This window comes from Balaenoptera acutorostrata, chromosome 6, assembly GCF_949987535.1.
Source record: "Balaenoptera acutorostrata chromosome 6, mBalAcu1.1, whole genome shotgun sequence".
Classification (NCBI taxonomy): domain Eukaryota; kingdom Metazoa; phylum Chordata; class Mammalia; order Artiodactyla; family Balaenopteridae; genus Balaenoptera; species Balaenoptera acutorostrata.
Genome location: NC_080069.1, coordinates 22,646,556 through 22,671,624, shown reverse-complemented (window position 1 = coordinate 22,671,624; position 25,069 = coordinate 22,646,556). Strand labels below are relative to the sequence as shown.

Below are 25,069 nucleotides of genomic sequence, written 5' to 3'. Positions count from 1 at the left end.
CCCCCCACGTTTGCCTGGTCAGCGCTGCTCCCAGAAGATGCCAGCTTCAGTGTGTCTGTGTCCTCGTCTGGGGGTCTGTGTCCTCGTCTGGGGTCCCCCAGGCTGAGGATGGTGTGACCCCACTCTGGGCCCTGGCTCCCCTGCTGGACCAGAAGCTCCCTGAGGACAGGGCTGTGGCCACCTTTCTCATTGCTGCACCCCCGGCCCCCTCTACGGTGGGCCCAGGTCCCGAGGTTTTCAGTGTCAGAAGAAATGATGGGACTTGCCTTGTAAGCAGGTGTGAGAGTGTGCACACAGATATGTGTGTGTGTGTGTGTGTGTGTGTGTGTGTGTGTGTTTTATTTTGTGTATATCCAAAGGAAAATAATTCTATTAGGTTACAATGAATGGTATGAAATCACTGCCTTTGTGGGTTGAAAATGGCTGAACATTGAGTGATAGCAGCCAATCCGAAAAGGCTACGCACGGATCCCAACCATATGATGTTCTGGAAGAGGCAAAACTGTGGCAACAGTAAAAAGATAAGTGGTTGTCAGGGGTTAGGGAGGAATGGAGGGCTGAATTTTTAGGGCAGTGAAACTGCTCTGTATGATACTATAATGGCAGGTACATGACTCGGACATTGGTTAAAACCCCTATAACTTTCTAACAAAAAAGAGTGAACCCTAACGTAACTATGGACTTCAGTTAATCATATTTTATCAGTATTGTTTCACTAATTGTAACAAATGTACCACAGGTTGAATAGGAGCAGTTTTTATGGTTCAACCTTCCCTCTGTTAGATTCTTCTTAATAATAGTAATAGCTTTATATGATTCACGTGTCATAAAAGTTTAAAAGTATACAATTCGGTGGTTTTTAGTATATTCACAGAGTTGTGCATCCATCACCACAGCCAATTTTAGAACATTTTCATAGCTCTAAAAAGAAACCTTGCACCTCAGGCCCTGAACCATCTGCTTTCTGTCTCTATGGATTTACCTGTTCTGGATATTTCATAGAAGTGGAATCATACAATAGGTGGCCTTTTATGACTGGCTTCTTTCATTCAGCATTATGTTTTCAAGGCTCATTCGTGTCATACATCGTATCAGTACTTCATTCCTTTTTAAAATTAAATTCTTTATTTAAGAGAGTTTTAAATTTACAGAAAAAATGCCAAGATAGTCCAGAGAGTTCCCATATATCTCACACTCCATTTCCCTAATTATTAACATCTTACACAAGACTAGTTCATTTCTCAAAATTAGTGAATCAGACTGAAGCCCATAACTGTATTTGTATTTCGTAGTTTGTACCTAATGACCTTTTTCTGTTCTAGGATTCTACCTTCCGTTTAGTTGTCAGGTCTCCTTAGGCTTCTCTTGGCTGTGACAGTTTCTGAGACTTGTTTTGGATGACCATGACAGTTTTGAGGAGTACTTGTTGGGTAGTTTGTAGAGTGCCCCTCAATTGAGGTGTGTCTGCTGTTTTTCATATAACTAGACTGGGCTTGTGGGTTTGGGAAGGAAAACCACAGAGGTTAGGTGCACGCATCCTATTAAGGGAGCACGCTATCACCATGCCTCATTACTGATGCTGTCCACCTGGGTCACCACTCTTTCCTTGTTGTTGCTGAATGTATCCCATTGTATGGAAGTATCACTATTTATTTATTCATCAGCTGATGGACATTTGATGTATTTCCACTTTTTTGGCTATTGGGAATCATGCTGCTATGAACATTTATGTAGCAGCTTTTGTGTGAACACACATTTCCCGTTCTTTTGGGTATCTACCTGGGAATGGAATTGTGGGGTCATATGGTAATTCTATGTTGAACATTTTGAGGAACCTCCAGACTGTTTTCCATAGTGTCTACACCATTTTACATCCCCACTGGCGGTGTCTGAGGGTCCCAGCTTCTCCACATCCTCATCATCACTTGTTATTGCCTTTTTGATAGATTCTGTTGTTGTTTAAGAGACCCAGTCTAACTCCTTGAAATTACCTCTGGGCATTTTCTCAGTGTCACATGCGTCTTCTATGCTGCAGAGTTTAGCTGGCCCATCTATCTTGCAGCTCAGAAGCAGCAGAGGGTTGGGTCTGCGCCTGCTGTGGAAGAAGGTGGGGGGCGTGTAGGCAGGTATTGGGTACTCAGGCCCTCCTGGGCAGCTTTCTAGTGTTTTTAGCTCATCTGTTTCGGCACAGAGGGCTCTTTGAATCAAAGGTCCAGGAGGTTGGCATGCTGCTGCCTCTGACGGTGAGGGCACAGGCCTTCCCCCCTGCTGCATAATGAACAGTGTCAGCAGCCTCAGCATTAATTATACTTCCCCAGAAAACCTCTCTCTTGGTAGCTTCTCCCCAGATATCTTCTTCCCACAAGTATCTGGGTTTTGGATTCTTTTTCCTGAGTAGATTTTTAGATAGCTGTGGCTCAAGAGTTTAGAAACCTACAGACCAGTGGAGGGGGGACATGACAGCATGAAAGACAGCACACAGATTCCGTGTGCAGAGGGAATTTGAAATCCACGCCAGACCAAAAGCGGCTGAGCTGAAGTGTTGCTCTTACACTGTTCAAGAGAGTAGGAGGAATGCAGTGGGGTCAGGAGGAAATTAATGACCGTGGACGGATGGTTGGTGATGAAACAGATAAGCGACACTTGAATAAACACGGGGAATTAATTTTGGAGCCACTGGGAAGAAGTAAAGCTAAAGAATTATGGAAGACACAGTGTCTTGTGGTTTTATTTGTTCCCCGAGACTCAGAGGCGGCAGATATTTTCCATCTAAGGATGGGAAAACCTTGAGCCAAGTGAAGCTTTGTCCTTTTTAAAGACCTTGAGAGGGTCTTTCTACCATGCTGGGGGCCACCTGCGGTTTTTTTCCTCCTTTGCCTGTTTCTTGCGAGAAAGCAGTAGTACAGTGTCATTTATATAATGAGGTTTCACATTCTAAAGGAGTGTCGCTAAGTTTTTCTTCTTTTTTTTTTTAAAATTAGTTCATTAATTTATTTATTTTTGGCTGTGTTGGGTCTTCGTTGCTGCACACGGGCTTTCTCTAGTTGCGGAGAGTGGGGGCTACTCTTTGTTGCAGTGTGTGGGCTTCTCATTGCGGTGGCTTCTCTTGGTGCGGAGCACGGGCTCTAGGCACGCGAGCTTCAGCAGTTGTGGCTCGCGGGCTCTAGAGCACAGGCTCAGTAGCTGTGGCGCACGGGCTTAGTTGCTTCGCGGCGTGTGGGATCTTCCCGGACCAGGGCTCGAACCTGTGTCCCCTACAATGGCAGGCAGATTCTTAACCACTGCACCAGCAGGGGAGCCCTAAGTTTCTCTTCTTAAAAATTTTTATTAAAAATTTTATGAAATACTGGGCATCAGGGCATGGGAAAGGCCCCCAAGTAATTGTCACCTGTTTGGATGCTTTGCTTGAGATCTGAATTACCATGAGGAAAACCATGACCATAATGCAAACAGATGAGATCAGTTGGCTCATGGTTACAATTCTTATTTTAAAGAAGGGTTTTTGGATTTGAAGTCTAGTGAATGTTGGCAGTTGGGTGGAGGAAGGATAGTGAGGAAAAAGGTGAGGGGCAGGAGTGACTGGAAGCCAGGGTCCCTCAGGGTTACTCTGCAGGAGGCAGGTGACCAGTTGAGGCTTTGGGGAGGTGACAGGGAAGCGGTGAGATGGGGCTCATTGCTGACTGAGCACAGGCAGGGCATTGCACATTGGAAATACTTGGCTAGATTAAAGAATTCACCAACAGAAGAGTCATGGAAGCTTCCCCTGAACAAAATTAGCTAACAGGACTTGGAATTCTTCTGAGATTATTCATGACTTCAAGTTTCTAATTTCATTCCAGAGTTATGGACATCTGTCAAGACCATGGAAGAATTCCATGTGCCAAAGTGATTAGTGGCTGAGGAAACCAATTTCCATGATTTGATCAAGTCAGCAGTGGCTTCTAGGAAGAGTCACCCTGCCCTTCTGAGTGGAGCCAGTTGTAGCCAAGACGTGACTTCACATCCATCCCAGAGGCCACTGGGCACAGTCCTTTGTGAGACTGAGCTCTTAGAGCCTCTGTTCACAGATGCTGTGATATGACTGAGGAAGAGACATTAAGGATTGCCGGACACTCAGTTCTAGAACCTAAGCTAGCAGCCTGCCCTTTACATCTCCTGCCTCACTTCCCCAAAGGGAAACAGAAATGTACTCAACTCCTCCCCTGAGGGTGGCAGAGAGAAGGACAGATTCTAGTTAGAAGGAGCCACTTATGGCAGGCCACGTGTGCAGGCCGTCTGGTGGGGGCCACATGTGGCAGTCAGAGTCCTGTATTCAGTTCAGGACCCTGTGTGAGGTGGAGGTTGTGGAACCTTGGATTCGTCCTTCTCTGTCACAAAGGGGCCGACACAGGCTGGCTGCTGAGCTGGTGTTGAGACCTCAGCACCTGGAAATACCAGATGTAGAAAGCCACTGCCACTGTTGCTAGGATGGTGGCCCCTGTGTTTGAATGGCCAGTTGCTGACCTTAGAAGCAGTCCGGATGTCAGATGCTACACTAGGGGGATGGGGAAGTTCTGACATGGGTGGTGGAGCCTCCTGTGGATGTAAAAGGTGGCCGATTGGCTCTTAAGTGGTGGTGTTGAGTAGACTTGAGATGTTTTCATCCAGAAACCAGCAAAATAAACAGCAGGATTAAGCCCTCCGTGAGGGCTTCCCCTACCTTCCCTGAGGCCTTCCCTGTTCACCTTCTTGCAGCCAGTGTTCAGGTGTCCTGGAGCTGGGTGAGGCTCTGAGCTCAGACACAGTCCATGGCCCACCTGACCACTAGTCATGGTTGGCCAAGACCTGTCATGGCAATCACATTCTTCTTTGCTAGTGATTGGTCTGGGGCCAGTCCATCTCCTGGTTCTGACCAATGAGATGTGAGGGAAGGAGGGGCTTCTTCCGGGAATAAGGAGAGTCTGTTGGAGAAGGCCTTTGGCCACTGCCCCTCCTTCACTGCTGATAGCTGGTGTGATCCCTGGAGCTGCCATCTGTGACTATGAAGTAACCAACAGGAGGGTGGAAAGCTCATTGCTAAACATGATGGGATGGACAGATAGAACCTTAGGCCCCTATGATGTCACTGGACTCCTCCTTGAAGACCTCTTCCTAAGTAAAAGACCCTTATGGTTAGGATTTTTTGTCAAACTTAGAGTCCCAAACATCCTAACTGTTGGACACAAATATGGATTTGTACTGTATGCATATCTCTCAGGAATTCAGTCTCATTCTGGTGACTGATTTGCTGAACAAAATTGAACTGAGCTTTTTTGGAGGCTTAACCTCTCTGCAGATACATTTGGGATATTGTCATGTTATGTTTAGCAGGAAAAATAAAGTTTATGAAGCTATAAGCTTACCTCATGAGCTAAAATGAGGCTAGCTGGTGGCTGAGTTCTTAGCTCTTGAACTTGAAGTTGACTTGATTCTGCAGAGCTCTGTCTGCAGCTTCCCTCTTTCCTAGGGCCCGGCTGTGGTTGAGGCCTGCTCTGACAATGTAAACACACAGGTAGGCACCTGGGCTGGCGGCAGTGGTGGCATTAAGTACATTCACGTTGTTGTGCCAGCATCACCACCATCCATCTCCAGAGCGCTTTTCAGCTTGTAAACTGAAACTCTAAACGATTAAACACTAACTTCCCGTTCCCACCCCCCTCAGTCCCTGGCACCCACTGTTCTACCTTTAGTCTCTGTGACTATTTAAGTTACCTCATATGTAAAAGCTTTATGAAAATCAGATTTCTTAAACTCTCAAGACTTGTGAAAGCATTGACTGGCCAGCACAGAGTAGGATTTGGGGATAGCTTGGAACAGAAATGGGGGTTAGCTTCCTGGGAAGCAGAGCTCATGACCTTGGGGGAATTTTTATAGAGCAAGAAGTGGGCATTGCACTTGCCTGATATAGTCATTCTGAGTTGAATCTCTGCCTCTCACTGTTATTCAGAACTTTCCTTGGGCATTTTAATTCTTGCCTTCCCATTGCCAACTAGAGGTAATTAGCTTCCTCTCAATTGATGTCATCTTTTTAAGTAATAATGGGTCCTGGGACAGTTATTGGTAATTGTCTTCCCCTTGGTCAGCTTTGGCCATTGAGTCTCTAGAAGGCAGCTGAAAAGTTCTAGTGAATTCTCTCAGCTCACGCAACATAGAATTCCATGTCCTTTTCATTGACTTGAAAGGCTAGGATCTTTTTGTAGAGAGAAAAGAGACTAATCTTTCTAGTGTGATTCATTCCAAAGACTAAAAGTCTGCTCAGCCTGTATCAAGTGAGGATCCTTGTTACCAACGCATTTGAAGGCTTTCTATCGTATAGTGTCATCTGATAGATTTTTGTAGTCAATTTAAATTTTAATAAATTATCAATTTTTCCCTTAAAAAGATGTACCATTTTATATTCTTTGCTGGCTTATTGCTTAATTATTTATGTCCATTTTTATGATCTTATGAAAATATTAAGTAAAGATCTAATTACTGTATTCACTAATACAATATAGGAAATACAATATTAAAGAAATATTATATTTAAACATTGCTTAAAGAATAGAGTTATAACTGATAAATCAAGAAGATCCTAAATTTTTACCTATTGCACGTTTGATGGCTTTAATAATTTTTTTCTGAAAAATTTATTCTTCACATTCTTTCAAATACGTTGATTTTTTTTTTTTTTAAAGAATCAAGGGTTATCTTTTTTTTTCTATTATTTTTGGCTGCGTTGGGTCTTCGTTGCTATGCGCAGGCTTTCTCTAGTTGTGGCGAGCCGGGGTTACTCTTTGTTGCAGTGCGTGGGCTTCTCATTGTGGTGGCCTCTCTTGTTGTGGAGCACGGGCTCTAGGCACACGGGCTTCAGTAGTTGTGGCACGTGGGCTTCAGTAGTTGTGGCTCATGGGCTCTAGAGCGCAGGCTCAATAGTTGTGGCATGCGGGCTTAGTTGCTCTGCGGCATCTGGGATCTTCCCGGACCAGGGCTCGAACCCGTGTCCCCTGCATTGGCAGGCGGATTCTTAACCACTGTGCCACCAGGGAAGTCCTTGATTTTTGTTTTGACTTTAGAAGAAAGTGCATCCTAGCAGAAGAATACACATGCACACGCGCACATGCACACACAAATACTTTTATTTTGAAATAAGTTTAGATGTATAGAAAGGTTACAAAAATAGGGCAGTTTCCTTAACCCTTCACCCAGCTTTCCCCAATGTTAATATCATATGTCGAGGTGCACATTTATCAAAACTAGGAAAATAACTTGGTGTGATACTGTTAATTGAGCCACAGACCATATTTGAATCTTGACAGTTTTCTCAATAATGTCTGCTTTTGGTCTGGGATCCAATCCAGGATTCCACATTTCATTTGATTCACACCTTTCTTTCTTCTTTTTCAGTCTGTGACAGTTCCTCAGTACTGCCTTGTTTTTCTTGACCGTCACACTTTTGAAGAGCACTGGTCAGTACTTTTGTAGAATGTCTTTCAGTTTGGGTTGGTCTGTTTTCTTATGCTTAGATTCAGGTGATGTATTTTTGGCAGGAAGAAGACAGAAGTGATGATGTATTATATCAGTAGGTGTGTTATGTCCACATGTTCCTCTGCTGGGGAGGTTAGCATGATCACTTGGTTAAGGTCATGTGTGCCAGATCTCTCCACTGTACAGTTTCTATTTTTTCCTTTTTGATTAGTACATATCTTGCAGGGAGATACTTTGTGAGTATGTAAAAATCCTGTTTCTCGTCATGGTTTGTCCAATGATTTTAATAGCCAAAATAATTCCTGTGGTTTTCGATCAAGTGGCTTTGTATTTCCATCATCCCTTCTACATTTAGCAATTGGAGTATCTACTTTCAGAGAGAGCTTGTGTTTAGAGCACTGAGTTTTGTCTATTTTTAAAAGGAGCAGGTGACAGTGTTGGGTGGAGTCATAGTGATGGGACCAGCAAGGGCTAGTCCCTTCCTTTGTCCCAGATATGTATTTGAAAACATCATCTATAGTGAGTGCATAATAGTATTTTTAAATATTAACAAAATGAAGAATAAAAAATCATATGATCATCTCAATAGATACAGAAAAAGCATTTGAAATAATTCCACATTCATTTATGATAAGAACTTTCAATGAAGTGAGTATAGAGGGAACATATATTAACATTATAAAGGCCATGTGTGACAAAGCCACAGCTGACATCATACATGCTCAACACTGAAAAACTGAAAGCTTTTCCTTTAAGATCAGAACAAGACAAGGATGCCCACTCTCTCCACTTGTATTCAACATAGTATTGGAAGAGATAGAGCAATTAGTCAAGAAAAAGAAATGAAAGGGATCCAAATTGGAAAGAGAGAAGTAAAACTGTCACTGTTTTCAGATGACATGATATTATATATAGGAAATCCTGAAGACTCTACCAAAAACTGTTAGAACTAATAAATTCATTAAAGTTACAGGATACAAAATCAGTGTACAAAATCTGTTGCCTTTCTATACACTACTAACAAACTCTTAGAAAGAGAAATTAAGGAAACAATTCCATTTACAATTGGATCAAAAAGAATAAAATACCCAGGAATAAATTTAACCAAGGAGGTAGAAGACCTATATATTGAAAATGCTAAAGAAATTGAAGAAGACACAAATAAATAGAAAGATAGTCCATTTTCATGGATTGGAAGAAGTAATATTGTTAAAATGTCCATACTACCCAAAGCGATTTACAAATTTCAGTGGCATTTTTCACAGGAATAGAACAAACAGTTCTAAAATTTGTATGGAACCATAAAAGACTCTGAATAGTCAAAGAAATTTTGAGAAAGAAGAACAAAGCATGAATACATGCCCTGATTTCAAATGATATTACTGTAGTAATTAAAACAGTGTGGTATTGGCATAAAAACAGACATAGATCAATGGAACACAGTAGGGAGCCAGAAATGAACCCATGCATATATGGCCAATTAATTGACAACAAAGGAGCCAAGAATATACAATGGGGAAAGGACAGTCTCTTCAATAAATGATGCAGGGAAAATTGGACAGCCTCATGCAAAAGAATGAAATTGGACCACTCACTTACACCATACTCCCAAATTAACAGAAAATGGAATAAAGACTCGAACTTAAGACCTGAAACCATAAAGCTCCTAGAAGAAAACATAGGTGGTAAACACTTTGACATAAATCTTGGCTATGATTTTTTTGAATCTGATACTAAAAGCAAAAACAACAAAAGCAAAAATAAACAAATGGGGCTACATCAAACTGAAAAGCTCTGCCAAAGGAAACTATCAGCAAAATGAAAAGGAAACATACTGAGTGGGAAAAAATATTTGCAAATCATATATCTGATAAGGGGCTAATACCCAAAATATATAAAGAACTCATACAATTCAATAGCAAAAAACCAAATAGTCCGATTAAAAAATGGACAGAAAATCTGAATAGACATTTTTCGGAAGAAGACATACAGTTGGCCAGCATGTACATGAGAAGATGCTCTACATCATTAATCATGAGGGAAATGCAAATCACAATGAGATATATCACTTCACACCTTTCAGAATGGCCATTATCAAAAAGACAACAAATAACAAGTATTGGCGAGGATGTGGAGAAAAGGGAAACCTGTGCACTGTTGGTGGGAATGTAAATTGGTGCAACCACTATGGAAAACAGTATAGAGATTCCTCAAAAAATTAAAAACAGAACTACCATATGATCCAGTAATTCCACAAATCACTTTACTTTGGATAAAGTAATTTCTTTATCCAAAGAAAATGAAAACACTGATTTGAAAGGTATATATAGCCCCACAGTCCTTGCATCATTATTTATGATAGCCAAGATATGGAGACAACCTAAATGTCCAATGATGGATGAATGGATAAAGTAATTTATTCACACACTCATATATATATATATATATATATATATATATATATATATATATGCATATATATGTATATATACACATACATATATGTTATTTAGCCATAAAAAAGAATGAATTTTTGCCATTTGTGACAACGTGGATGGACCGAGAGGCCATTATGCTAAGTGAAATAAATCAGAGAAAAATAAATACCATATGATCACTCTTCTATGTGGAATCTAAAATAAATAAATAGATAGATAGGTAGATAGAGCCAAGCTCATAGCTACGGAGAACAGATTGGTGGTTGCTAGACACAGGGGGTGGAAGGTGGGAGAAATGGTGAATTTTTTTTTTAGTTTAAATAAACTGAATAAAATTATTTTCTTTTGTCCTGTTTTTTTTTTAAATTTTTATTTATTCATTTATTTATTTATTCATTCATTTATGGCTGTGTTGGGTCTTCGTTTCTGTGCGAGGGCTTTCTCCAGTTGTGGCAAGCGGGGGCCACTCTTCATCGCGGTGCGCGGGCCTCTCACTATCGCGGCCTCTCTTGTTGCGGAGCACAGGCTCCAGACGCGCAGGCTCAGCAATTGTGGCTCACGGGCCTAGTCGCTCCGCGGCATGTGGGATCCTCCCAGACCAGGGCTCGAACCCGTGTCCCCTGCATTGGCAGGCAGATTCTCAACCACTGCGCCACCAGGGAAGCCCTCTTTTGTCCTGTTTTAATTTGCTTCTCTTGTGCTGTATCATTAAAAGGGTCACATATTTTATGCATTAAATATAAAGCCAAATTTCTTTGAATATGGGCATCTCTCTGTATTCAAAGCTATTTCTTAAACGTGGATTCCCACATGTGAAGCTAATAGGTCCTCACCATATTTTGGGGGTGCAGATATTAGCAGTCATAATAATAGGTCCAGGTATTTTGAAGTGGTGTGATTAATCTGACCAGATGGCCTCTAGCACACATTCACCCATCTGCTCGCCAGTTAGCAGTGTCTGTTAGCAGTGTCTCCAGTTAGCATAAAGCTAAAAAAAAAAAAAAAGCAGATGATTTGAAGTAAAAAAGCACGGTATTTCTTTTCTTTTGAAAGAAATAAAATTTTTTCAAGGGATCAAAATCCACAGATGGGACAGGAGGGAAAAACCAGGTCTGAGGTACAGTTAATCATATGTGTCTGAGAGACAGAAGTAAGCGAGGATGCCTGTCGATAGTTTGGTCTTCATTCTTGTTTCCCAATCAGTGGGGATAAACCTCTTCTTTCTGCAAAGAAGAGGAGCTTCCCTGGTTTCTGAACTGGGAACCAACGTGTACAGCCTCATGTATACTGTTGTCATCCGCTTGTTTGGGCCACTTCCCTGCGAGCAGTGGCCAAGGAAGCAGCAGCTGTGTGGAGGGACTGGCCCCTGGCCCCCGGGGTCGAGGGTGTACAGACTTGACTCTACCCTGGTGGGCGAAGCACACCCAGGCCCAGAGATTTGAAGACAGATGGCAGGATAGGAAAAGCAATTAACAAGCAATTTAAAATTTCTCTTCTGAGAGAAATTCTATAGGTTGTTTTTGGCAAAGTGGCGTGTTGCGTGAGGCTCCGTGGACTCTGGTGCTCTGTAAGTTAAAGAGGTCGGACTCATTGTGGTTTCTTCTTAAATTCCTCTTGTTGGCTTGATGCCGCCAGCAGCTGGATCCACCATGATGTGCAAATTTGGGGGGATGGAAGAGAAACTTTCCCTCCTGGTCAGCAGATTCCAGCTGCCCAAGGTGTCAGCTTTATGGGTTTCCATAATGAAATTGTAAGGGGTTTGATTTCTAGGAATTTGAGTCATTTTTCTTAATTGGCATCTTCCACTTGAAACTCAGTGCTGTTTCTTTTGGCTCTATTGAGTGTTTTAAAATCTCAGTGCGGCTCATTTTGGATAATCTCTTAATGACATTAATTTTATTTGTTATTCATATCAATTAGTTATCAATTTTGAAGGAACAGTGGAGGGATGTTTAATTTATTTTAAGCATCTTTCTTTGGGACTAATATTGTTTATTTCCCCATGGTAATGATGTCCTCTGGATTCCTATGTACATACCCCTTCCATAGGGTAAGTACCAGCACCGACCTACCTCACAGGTCATTGTCTTGGGGATTAAATGATTTAATAGTTATAAAACCCTTGGGACCATACTGGGCTTGCAGAGAGTGTGAGATTGGTGTTTGCTAAGATAACTTCTATAGAGCCTGTTTGTGCTTTTTGTTAAAAAGTTGTTAAAACCTATATTTTCCCTAGCTAAATATTCTATTTGAAAAACTGTCTTTGTTCCCATTGTTGGGAGACGTTTGGGTGGATGTTTTCCATAGATCCATTGCTACAACAGGTCTCGCACTGGATGTGCCGGGGGTGCCTCAGAGGCTACGACTCCAAAAGCAAACTTGTCATCAGCCTCCTTTGGGGTCTACCAGCCTGTCCTTCAAGGCACGGAGTGTCCCCTCCATTCCTCTTGTGACCAAGACAGAAGCCAGGGAGTTGCTCCCGACTCCTCCCTCTCTTCACATCTCTCCTCTTCCTCCCCAGTTGATAAAACAGCCATGTGTTAGTTTCAGCTCCAGACTAATTCTGGATTCCCCTCTCTATCTTATCCCTCTCACCCAGCCTGTCTTTGCCTGCCACCTCTGCTGTGGGTCCCACTAAAATCTGCACAACATCCTCAGATTTATTTCATGGTGTCCTTACTGTAAACTACAGGGTGCCCCTCAGGCTCCTCCCGGTGTGCACAGGTGACTCACACGGCTGTAAAGACGTGGGCAGAGATGCCGCCTCTCCACAGGCGCTTTGAGGTGCCTTTCAACAGAGCCTCGATGACATTCAGGCTGCTGCAGAATTCAGGACTGGCTTCTAGAAGCAGTGAGGGTAACCAGGCTCCTTTGTCATGCCCTCTCTTCCAGGCTGCACTCCTGGTGGCTGGTCTTATCTCCCTCCCCCTGTGATGCCTCATTTAAAAGCAGTGCACAGGAGCTTTTAGGATGGTGGCTGGCTGTGTTTCAGGATGGACGGTCCTTCATGCTTGCTTCTGCTCTCTTCAGCCTGGTGACCTTCTCATTCTGACCCTCCTCCTCATTTTGTCTTCACTGCACACATTTGGAGGGAGCCCTCTGAGACTGTCATTGATCGGAAGAGGCCAGTTTCTGGGAAAACAACAAAATTTAGGGGGGAAACCAGAAACTTCTCTGAGGGAAAAAAACAAAGGCCACCCATGCTTTGTAAGGCCCCACCCATGAACCCTGGTATTAATTAATTATTAATTAATTTTTATTGGAGTATGGTTGCTTTACATTGTTGTGTTAACCTCCACTGCACAACAAAATGAATCAGCCATGCACATACAGATATCCCCTCCCTTTTGGACTTTCCTCCCATTTAGGTTACCACAGTGCATTAGGTAGAGTTCCCTCGGTATTTAGAAGCATCTTTACAAAATCTCGAATCTGTGGTTTTCAGGTACATAACCTAGCACGTGTCTGTGTAAGGAGCTACTTGATTCCCGGTTTATTAACCTGGAAGGGGGATGGACCCTTGAACCTCTTTCCCCATTGTATCCCAAATGCCCAGATGCGTGGAAGACAATAGCTAGTCCTGGGTTTTAAAAAAATCTTAAAAATTTTTTAATCGTGGTAAATTATATATAACATAAAATTGACCATTTTAACCACTCAGTTCAAGCAGTTAAACAGTTCAGTGGTATTAAGTACACTCATACTGTTGTGCAACCATCACCACCATCCACGCAAAGAACTTGTTTTCGTCCTCCCGGACTGAAACACTGCACCCATTAAACAACAATTCCCCGTTCCTCCCTCTTCCCAGGCCCTGGCAACCACCATTCTACTTTCTGTCTCTGAACTTGTCTACTCTCTATACTTCATTTTTTAAAAATTGAAGTATAGTTGATTTACAATGTTGTGTTTATAGTTCATGTAAATGGAATCAGACGGTACTTGCCCATTAGTGATGGGCTTATTTCACTCAGCATAATGTGTTTAAAAATCATCCCTGTTGTAGCATATGCAGACTTTCCTTCCTTCTTAAGGCTTAGTGTTCCATTGCAAGTGTAAACCTCATTTCGTTTATCCATTCATCGGTCCATGGACACTTGGGTTGCTTCCACCTTTTGACTATTGTAAATAATGCTCCTGTGAACACGGGTGTGCAAATACCACTCTGAGACCTTGCCTTCTGTTCTTTTGCTCTCAATTCTTTTCAATATCCAGAAGTGGAATCGCTGCATCGTAGGGTAATCCTATTTTTAATTTTTCATCGTGGAGTTTTTGCATCGTGGCATTTGCAGTCGCCAAGGAAGTTATTTGCCATTACAGTTTAGTTTCATCACAAACCCCAAACGTTTCCCGAAAACCAGACTCTTTCTTTCCCTTTACTCTGAGGCTTTGCCCCGCCCCCACTGGGGGCAGCGTGTGTGGGGTGTCCGGGGCTCTCTGGATGTATCCTAAGCCTGGGGGTGGGGGTGGCCCCCGATCCTGCACTGAAGAGGCTGGTAGGAGGTGAGAGGCTCACAGTTCATTTCACCCCATTCTCGGGTCCACTTAGAACATGAGATGATGACTTCTATTTAAGGAGTGGAAGCTGCCCCTTTAGACATTGAAGTGCGTGGTGTGCTGGCTGAGGAGGCCTGTCGTATAGCTGCTTAGAGTGTGGTTTTCTCAGAAGGATGGCTTAATTGATTCATTTTTGATCCCTTCTGTTTTCAAATCCCCTTTCCCAGCCCTTTAGTTTTTGGTTCCTCAATCTGCAGAATCTCAGGTCACTTGTGGATTAATAAGGTGATGCCCTGAAAGAACTTGGGCTGGGCAGGGAGTAGAGAAGAGTCCGTTCTTCCCTTCCTTTCCTTGTGGCTTTTGGAGAATTTCTTTGCATCCATTTGTGTTTGGGAAGGGCATTCCCATATGTGTCAGCTCCTGTGACACAGGCACTGTCCCACTGGTCATGCAAGGAAGAGCCTGGGGGCTGCGGCACCACTAGTCTGGGAGAAAAAATGCACGCTGGCTCCTGAGAATGTGAGGCTTGACCCCCTTGTAGGGAGTTTGTAAATAAATGGCTTCCTGTCTAGGGTTTAAAGATAATTATGCAGATTTCTCACTTGATGAGGTTTTATTTGCTGCTGTGATTCAGCCCCTGCCGGTTTATCTCCCTTGATTTTAAAAATAGATGAGGTCCAATGGGGAGTTGTTGTGAACGGGACAGAGTTTCAGTTCTGCAAGATACAAAAGTTCTGGGTATGGATGGTGGTGATGCTTGCACAGATCTGTGAATGTACTTAATGCCACTGAACTATGCACTGAAAAATGGTTAAGATGGTACATTTATGTCATGTGTTTACCACAATTTAAAAAACGTTTTTTTAAAAAAAGCCTGGAAGCTTGAGTGCACTGGGCTGGATGGAAAATGTGTACAGCTGAAGCCCGGATAGTTTGTTAACAATCCTCTGTGCTCCTCAGACTGTCAGGGAAAGAACTGGTTGGATTTTTTTCCCCAATCATTGCAAATTGGTGCTTTTCTAAAATATAACAGAAAGAATTAATAGAAAAATAAAGGCAAGACAATTAGATGAAATCCATTTAATAATGCAAAGATCATATGACCATCACTGAAAGAAAAAAACAATAAAATAAATAAAATCTAAGGGATTTTCTTAAACTCCGTGAAGGAAGTTGGGAGAGACTGTCAGTCTTCCTCTCGGGAGGTCAGACGCCGAGGACCATCCCTGGCTGCAGTTAGGTGGTCCCTTGTCTGGAGCTGGGACTGTACATGTGATCTCGACTTGTTGATTTCTGTAGCACCTGCTACCACATGCTCAGGGAAGGCTGCTCAGGGTTTGGTGGGAGTACAGATGCTGAGCCATCCTCGAGGGGTTCTTTTCCTCCAGATGCACAGACTCTCAAAGGTTACGATGCACAGACCTTGTTCTGTTGGTCAACAAAGAATTTTCCTTATAAACTACAAGTTTGTCATGGCCGACATCCCAGGTCGGCACCCAGGACCTGAAATGTCAGTCTGCACCCCGCACCAGAGCCCCAGAGCCACCTGCAGCCCGGGGACATACAGGCTCCCTTGAACTCAGCCCCTTGCAGGCCAGGCCAGAGGGTCCCCCAGGATGGCTGCCATCGGTGTGCATCACACTGATCCCTCAGCTCTGTCCCCATCCCCTGCAGCCAGAGCTGAGGTCTCTGCTGGGACAGCAGGAGCTTCAGGGACAGCCGACGCCTCTCTGGGGTTGGTGCGGTTTAAAAACCCTCCCCTGAATTTAGCTGTATTATGCCTGCTCAGCAATTATTACTGCTTTTTTGTTTTTTTTTTTAAAAAGAATTCTCTTCAAATGAGCAGTGTTTTTGCCTCTTCATTAATAATAGTTTCTCAAAACCAGCAATTCAGTGTTGCACATAAATCTAGCCTGTAATTTTCTACATTTTCTTTAATATGCAATCTTCTACTGGGATCTAGAATTTCCCAGGAGTGGTTCTACTCTTGGCTCTTAAAAGAAGAGTATGCTGGTCGGCTCCCTTTCTTCGTTCTTGGACTATCTCCCCCATTTCTTCATATTTGCTTTCATTTCCATTTTCTCTTCTGAAAAGTGTGCTGTTTCATTCCCTCTTCTCCTCCCCTTGTTCATCTACCATGTGGAGCAAGGGCTTGTGGTCTTTTAAAAAAAAACATTGGAGGTGTGTGTGTCTGTGCACGTGTGCACATGTGCATGTGTGTATGTGCACGTGCGGGCGTGCGTTCTGCAGCCGTGAGTGCAGTGCAGTCCCAGGCAGCAGGCGGTATTGAACGTGGTGAGTAATAAGCAGTTTGATTTTTCCCTTCTGGAGGCTCTGCCTTGTTAGCTTGGAAGCAGGGGCTCCTAAAGCCATAGGTGGCGTCAGAAATCAGGAGCCTTCCCATGGCTGGTTGGGGTATCTGGATTTGGAGACAGGACACTGTCAGGCTGGAGGGGCCCTGCAGCATGTCTAGTTGCCCTCCATCCTCGCCTTCCTGTAAGGCTGGTGGTTGCTCTCCTCACGCAGGTAGGGGGTCCGCCTGCTCTCATATCTCAAGGGCAGCCCCAGGTGGCCGGCACTGTGCCTAGACTCCTGCCACTCTCTGCCTCCGTCTCCTTGCTGGGAAACGGAAGGGGTCACGGCTCTTCTCCAAGGTGAGGGCATCTCTGGTTTTGGCCCAGGTCCTGCCACTCACTTCCAGATGGTGGTCTAGAGGAAGTCGCTGCCCCTGCCCCAGGCTGAACCCGCCTGATGGAACATTCTTGGACCCTGGTGGCTCATGGGCATCCTTGGGTCGAATGATGGCAGAGTGAAGTTGGGAGGGCTCTCGGGTTCTGACCTGGGGAATCTCCTCACCCCAGTATCCTGTCGTTCCCCTGACTCTCAATATGGCTCAGGGTTCACATGAGGCTGCCACTCACACAGGTAGGGCAGTGATGCCTGGCCTTGTAGATGGTTCACCTCTTCTTTCCTCTGAAAATGTACAGCCACTCTCCTTTAAACATAGTTCAACCATCACCTGATTGTGTTTTTGAAAACCAAAGGGATTTTTTTCCAATCAATAAACATTTATTTATTTAACCCCCCTTTCCCCCTATGGTATCAGTTGATATTTCTCCTCTTTGATTTCTTATTTTATTTGGGTCCTCTCTCTTTTCTTCTTGGTGGGATTAGTAGATACAAACTAATATATATATATATATATATATATATAGATAAACAACAAGGTCCTACTGTGTAGCCCAGGGAACTATATGCAATATCTCGTAATAAATTATAATGGAAAAAATATGAAAAAGAAAATAAACATATCTGAATCGCTTTGCTGTACACCAGAAACTAACACAACATTGTAAATCAACTATAATTCAATAAAGAAATAAAATAAACATTTATTGGGCCCACACTATGTGCCAGACTCCCGTCTTAAGAGCTGGGGCTATAGCAGTGAATAAAATAAGGCAAGGCCTCGCTCTCGTGGTGCATCCGCTCTAGCGCCAGGCCCTTCGTGGGTCAGGAGGAAGCCAACGCCTCCTGCCCACCGAGTACCCTGCCCAGCCGCCCCCCTTACGGCCCCACCTTGGCCCCGCTAGGCAGTGCTCGCAGATGCTGACCTTGTGTTTGAAACAGACAGATGGGTCACCTTCCTCTTAGGACACTTGCCCACCCCACTGTTGACCGAGGAAGGGGCCTGAGCTGGTAGGAAGCCGGGTTCTGGTGGCCACCACACACACTCACCAGCCCAGTTGGTTTCCACGCTTAAGCCCCCTAGACGCTCTCATATTTGCCCCGACCCCCAATTCCTGCCCATCGCTCCCCTTCAGGATTTTGTGTTGAGAGTGTGCAATATCCCTTTAAATGCATAAAACAAGCATGGGCCTTAATTGCCATATACTTCCTAGTTACCCTTAGTCTCAGGCATTTTTATGAGCTCCTGGTAAACTTGCTCCGGAAACCGACCGAGTCCGGAAACCGACCGAGTCCGTTGTGAGCCCCCTTTGTCTGCAGGGCTGCTGTGTTCTCGCTGAGCCCAGGGGGACCCGGATGACCAGGGGGACCGGGCATCTGTGCCGGGCTGGGCGAGTGCTGCCTTCCCTGACGCTGAGAATGTGGGGAAAACCCATTTCTGGGGAAGGAGCCGATTTGCTGGCTGCAGGGAGAAAGTTGTTATCTTTACAGAGAATACTTAGGTTGACATGTTTGTTCTGACCTGTGCCGTAGAAGAATTCGGAGACGTGGACCTGGGCTTCATTCTGACTTGAGAAAGTATGGAATGACCTCTTGGGGTACATTTATTTGGGGGGGCTTGTGTTGCAGAAGTGAAAGGGTGCCCGGGGGTGGGAAGGACTGAACCAGACCCCCTTCCCTTGGCTTTCAGGGCCGGGAGGGTCCGCAGTCCAGCATCCACGTTGGCTCCAACCAGCCAGCGGGAGTCAGGCCTGCCCTTGGGTCCTTCCAGGCAGGAGCACAGAAAGATCTGATTGCTCTTTGAAGTGGCGGTTTCTCTTTTCCTTGAATTCATACCTTAGGGGAGAATATTCTTTTTGTTGCTTTTATTTTTGAGTGTATGGCCTTTTTCCTTTTTAAAAAAATTACGGTAAAATGACACACCATGAAATTAACCATTTAAATCATTTTAAGTGTACTGTCTGGTGGCATTAAGTACATTCACATTGTTGTGCGGTCACCATCACCATCCATCTCCAGAGCTCTTTTCATCTTGCAAAACTGAAAAACTGTTCCTATTAAACCGACTCCCCATTCCCCCTCCCCAGCCCCTGGCACCTACCATACTACTTTCTGTCCCTATGAATTTGACTGCTCTAGATTGCTCATGTGAGTGGACTCATACAGTATGTGCCTTTTTGTGACTGGCTTATTTCACTCAGCATAATGCCCTCTGGGTTCATCTATGTTGTAGCATGTGTCGAAATTTCATTCCTGAAATTTTTCATTATGAAAAATTTCATACGGTTTTTAAACAGTCATTTTGTTTTTGCCAGTGCCGATAAATGTTCATATATTAATTCTACTCTGATGAACCAGGTTCATGTTAAAATAGTTCCAACATGTTCTTTTGTTGTTACCGATGGGAGGGTGTGTCAGTGAGGGCAGCCCCGCCCATGGGGTCTGGTGGGGGTGGGGCCCTGGACCTTATGCCCTGGCCCACAAGCAGTTAGGAGGCCCCAGGGCATGTGGCCCCCATCAAGAGCTGCTTTTGGAGATATGCTTCTAGTGGGGGCTGCTGTAGGCTGAGGGAGGGGCTGGGGGCATGGGAAGGCCCGGCTTCGTGGCTCTGGCAAGTCAGGTGGGCCCGCTGGAGAGCTGATCCTGGAAGCAAAGAAAGCGAAGGGCTCTGAGAGGGAGGGGGAGGTTTACTTCCTTTGGGGATAAGTCAGGAGAGAACATTGAACATTTTGCATTGGCTTGATGCTTTCTCCCATGTAGGAAAGAATTAGATAAAGAAAACACAAGGAAAACTTTTGGGATGATTGCTTCTCCGTCCTTCTCCTTTTTTGTGTGTATCCCAATCTCTTAGTTGTTTGCAGAGTATGTAGAATGCCAGTCAGCCACTTTGGGATTGCTTCCCCCATGACCCTGGGAGGCAGACTCCCCAGTTTGGAGGAGATCCTGTCCTGTTCAGGCCTTGGCATTATCATTTGTCGTGGAGGAGAAAGCACAGAAGGCCTTGGAGTTGGGATTTTGAGCTGGGTGGAGCCCTTGTGAGTTATTTATCTCCCTGAGCCTCAGTTTCTGCATCTGCAAAATGGGCATGACAACCCCATTATGTGGATTAAAGTGTTGGGACTTGTTGAGTGAATTGAGGGAGGTACTTTGTGCAAATGGTCTTTTTTCAAGTGCCTTTAGCGCACTTGGCCTGATTCTCTAGACCCAGCTAGTGGCACCTGGCACAGGTACAGATGGCCTCTTTCACGCAGGAGATTTGGAAGAATAAACCAAGCTCCTCCTATGCCTCAGGTTTAGAAACGTCAGAGCACTTGTATTTTTAACCCTCTGCAGAAGAAGATAATGTACTGAGCCAACATTTGAAATTACACGGAGCTTTTCCGCCTGTTGGAGAACATAGAACATAGTTCTAAATTGGAGGGGAGTTAAGCCAGTGAGGTCATTGAAGGTTTGGTTACATTTGAAGCAACTTTTAAACTGTCTCTCCTTAGTTGCATGTGTTTTATGACTTCCCAGAGAGATCTGAAACACGCCCACAAACTGTTAGCATGCAGGGTTACGTTTCCAGTGGGTATGGTTGGATAAAGTATACTGGATATACTATATAGTTTATCTATTTATATACACCATGTATTTTATACCATCCCTATCTATAGTATAGTTTGCATTTCAGATGGGTATAGTTGGGCAGAGAAGCAAAAAAATTTGATGCTACAGTTCCTGTTTCTTTAATTGAATGACAAGAGAAAGATTAGAGAAATCACAGGCGGTGGTGTCGAGAGCCCTGTGATCAGCCTCTGTGTGATCAGTAAGGCAGAGGGGCTCATGGTGCAGCTTCCCAGCTTGTACAGGGAAAACCCTGTAGCTTTTTTTTTTCCTCTGCCCGGAAAAGGGATTTACAATCTAGTACCTGATTAAACTGTGTTTTTTAATTTCAAGAGTTTTGCTTCTTAGTTGCTCTTTAATTAATAACGGATTCCCTTCTTACAAAAACACATGTGCATTCTTGACTTAAAAGTTTTTTTTGCCTCCAAGAGGGGATTTATGTTCCTCTGTTATCACAGAATCGAGGTGCAAAGTGGGTGCAGTTGTGGTGACGATTTGGGGACCGTGGTTTTACGAGAGAGACAACGGCTGGTGAGAGGGACCTCCCTATCCCTGACCCTCCCTAGCCTCCAGCCCACCCGAGACTCACCGTAGGCACTCGGCAAAATGGGACGCAGATCTCAAAGCAGCTGTGCCTTCCGGCCATGGCGCGCCTCAGCCTGCGCAGAGCTGGGAGCCCCTGGGGAAGCGGGGTGCAGCAGTGCCACACAAGCTCTCTGCAGGGGGGTCTGTGGCCAGGCCTGATGGCGCTGCTCAGCCCTGCCACCTTACCATTTTCTAGGGGATGCTGGCGTCTCGGGGACCCGTTGGCTTCTGTCACCACTTCAGCACACTTCTTTCTTGTTCTTCAAGTCTGCGTGGTGCGGGGCCTCTAGGCCCTGGGGCCCTGTTGCACACGTGTCCTTGTCTCAGCTCGGTGTGTCCTCTGGCATCTGGAACCCAGGCGGACAAAGTGCTGAGGCCAGTTCCCTCCTCTCCTACTGTCTGTTGCTCAGACTGACTAATCTCCGTGGTCGAGAACCGCCGGGTTAGGGGCTGGATGCTTTTGGTCCCTAGGTACTTAGAGGTTAATGTTTCACTAAGTTATCAAGGCTGCATTCACAGGTCACTAAAGATTCTATACTTCTATAAGCTTAATTCCCTTACTCTTGGTTTCCTGGCGTGTGGGTGTGTGTGTATGTGTGAGTGTGTACTGCATGCCTGTAATGTGTATGTGTGTACATGAGCGTTTGTGTGGTTTCCTGGTGTGTGTGTTTGGCATACGTGTGGCTGTGAGTGCATGTGCGTATATTTATATGTTTGTGTGTGTATTTGTGTGTGTGTAGTTTCCTGGAGTTTGTGTGTGAATTCGTGTGTGTATGTGGGTGCAGTTTCCTGGCCTGTGAGTGTGTTGGGGTCGAGGGGTCGCTGGGTAAAGGCAGAGTTTGGGGGACCCTTTGGGGGACCTGGTCTCAGGTGGATACCTCAGCCCCTCCTTCTCTCCCCTCCCTGAACGGGAGAGGGTCTTCCCAGCCGCCACCCCACCACCACCCAGTCCTGCCTCTCCTGGCTTCTCTGCTTCTGAGGAGGCCTGTTTCCCAGGGTAACCTCACCATTTACACTCGTGTGCACCTGACCATGGGGCTGGGAGGGCGAGTCGCACCCGGGCACGGGCACGGGGAGGAGGCCCAGCCTCCGGTCACACGTGCATTGAGCGCCTCAGCCCAAGGCCCTGCTCTTCCCACTGCACTCATATGTTTACAGACCCCCAGCTCCATCCCCCCCAACCGTGGCGCATGAGCCCTCTTAGCTGCCTCCTTAATTCCAGTGGCTCCTTCTCCACCGTCACCTGCACCCCAGACCTTCCTGGTGGCACTTACCGCCCGGGTCCTCTCTCACAGCACGTGTGCTCTCGTGGACTGATTTTGGGGGGTGCGAGTGTCCCACCCACTGACTCGGCCACAAATCCCCAAGGGAGCTGAATGGGACGAGGCCTCATGGTGTGGCCTGGGCAGCTCCTGGCAGCTGTGTTGCCTGGACACACGGAGAATGAGTGACAGGGCTGCCTTCTCAGCTGCCCTCCTTGTTCAGAAAGCTGCCCCTGCTGTTGCTTCTTGAGTAGCACAGAGTGACCAGGGGCAAGACCAGGGCAAGGTGCCTTGGGGCACATGGTGTGCAGGGGTCCCAGGCCTCCCCCAGCCTCCTAGAGGCCTCGGGTGGAGGCAGGACAGCGTTGGCCCCACCAGGGGAGGCCAGTAGGCGCCGCTCCCCTGCGGTCTCTGCTCGCTGACCAGAAGCTCCGCCCTGAGAGGGGGAATAAATTCCGCTTTGTAAACAGGACTGTGTCCTTTTAAACTGATGCAGGAATTTGTGAGTTAAGGGCACCTGGGTGAATGGTCCACTTGCCAGTAGGTCCCTAGCCCAGACACCCTGGTAAAAGGGTGCTCTGCATTGTTCTGCTACTCAAGTGAGTGTTCGTCACACCCAACCATGGGTCCACATTGTCACGTGTAAATTACACCTCAGTAAAGTTGATGTGAACCTAAGTGTGGGCTCTTTGGGACCTCTCCACCTTCAGATCCTGGCTCTTTCCACGTGTTTTGGGCAGATCATTTAATATCCTGGGTCCCATTGTCCACCGGTAAAAGGGAACACCACTTCTTCCCTCACAGGGGTGTGACCAGGTCGAGCACCAGCACACTGCTGGCCTCTGGTGTTGCCCGGGTGACCACTGTCATTGCTTGGGGTCTTTGAGTCGGCCGTGGTCACTTTTCCTCTGAGGGAAGCTTGGAATGGACCGTTTGTGGAGAAGAAACTCACCAAATGCACACAGATAATCATTTGGGACATCCTTTCTGGAAGTAGTGACCATGATGGTGAGGCCCAAGGGGTCCAAGGGTCTGGGGACCCAGCCGTGGCTGGGTGTCCATTCGGCCTGTCTGTCACGTTGCCTCCACCTTCAGGCATCTCCTGTCTCACCCTTTGTGGCTCCCAGGTATCAGGGCTGCTCCCTTCGTAACCACAAACACGCCTGTGGACACAGTGATGCAGCCTAGGACGCTCTCAGAAGCTGATCCGTCTTCAGGGTGGGAACTCTGGGTGTCCCAGTTGGGTCCACCCCTAGGATTCCCGCCTGGCCTCTCTCTCGGAGCCTTGGAGTGGACGTCCCAGGCCTTGGGTGTTTTCATCTAGAAGGAGTGGCAAGGTTCTGAGTGAGCTGGTCCCCCCAGAGTCCCTCCCAGGCAGGACCCAACCACTGCCCAGCCCAGGTGCTCCCACCTCTGGGCTCTGGGGAAGCCTGTTGTCTGCCCACTGTGGGCTCCTCAAGCTCACCCCACATCCAGGCCTCTGCACCTTTGGCCAGGTAGTTCCCTCCACCTGGAACACCTTCAAAATCCTGCTTGCTGGACTGAGTACTGCTCCATATGACTTCCTGCTTTTATCTTATTTCCTGAAGTGATGGAAGTTTGCACTACTTTTTACGGGGACCCAGCTGTGGGACTATTTATACCATTTATTAGCTCCAAGACCTCTGCAGTGCCTTAGAGTAGGGTATGCTAGGAGATCTCGGTTACCTTCCTCCCTCTATACAAATGGGATGGGACTGTCTACTCCGGATCCCTGTGTGATTATTTTGACCTCACACAAGAGATCGTATTTGGATGCACTTTGAAAATTAAGTAGTATAGTTTTAATTGCTAATATTAATAATTAGCTTGACTCTCAAGTCTAATGGGACTTGAAAACTCCCCACCTCCCACTTAATTTGGGGGTATTGATTCTGATCACAGCACCTTGCTGGGCTGGGTGGGGACTTCCCCAGTGCCCTCACGATGTCCAGGGTATATCCAGCTCCCAGTGCCATATATAACTGACAAGAAAGAGGAGCTTTTGTGGAGCGGAAACACACCCCCCCTCTCTCCCACAGCTCATGCTCTCTCTTTAAATGAGCTGTGTTACCCCAGGAGAGGGTCTGAGGAGAACAGTGGAGGGCGGCGGAGCCCAGCAGTGTTTGCTGGGGCCTGGCCAAGCGGAAAGTGGGCCCGTCAGGAATGATTAAAGAGCCCAGTGTTAGAAAAGAACAAGCCTTTATGTTGGTGGTAAAATGATTAGGAAGTAATAAGAAAAATGCAGGTTTGGACAGAACATTGTTTTGTTTAATCAGTTCTAAGTCCAAAAGAAAAAAAGAAAGGACCCTTAGAAGTCATTTAAAAAGAGATTACAACATACACGTGAATGTTTTTTCCACCTAGCTTACAGGTTTAAACTTTAGGGGGAAGGGGCCAGACGAGTCTCTATTCCTGGTTGTGTTCCTCATTCCTCAATCAGATGAGACAGTCTCTATAATGGGAACTGGAAGCAGAGGGTAAATGAGA

At 45.6% G+C, this 25,069-nt stretch overlaps 1 protein-coding gene across 2 annotated transcripts in view; it reads left to right on the top strand.

Moving 5' to 3' along the window:
• Positions 1-25,069, top strand: part of ROR2 (receptor tyrosine kinase like orphan receptor 2) — a 220,253-nt gene that overhangs the window by 29,148 nt on the left and 166,036 nt on the right. The window lies entirely within an intron of this gene.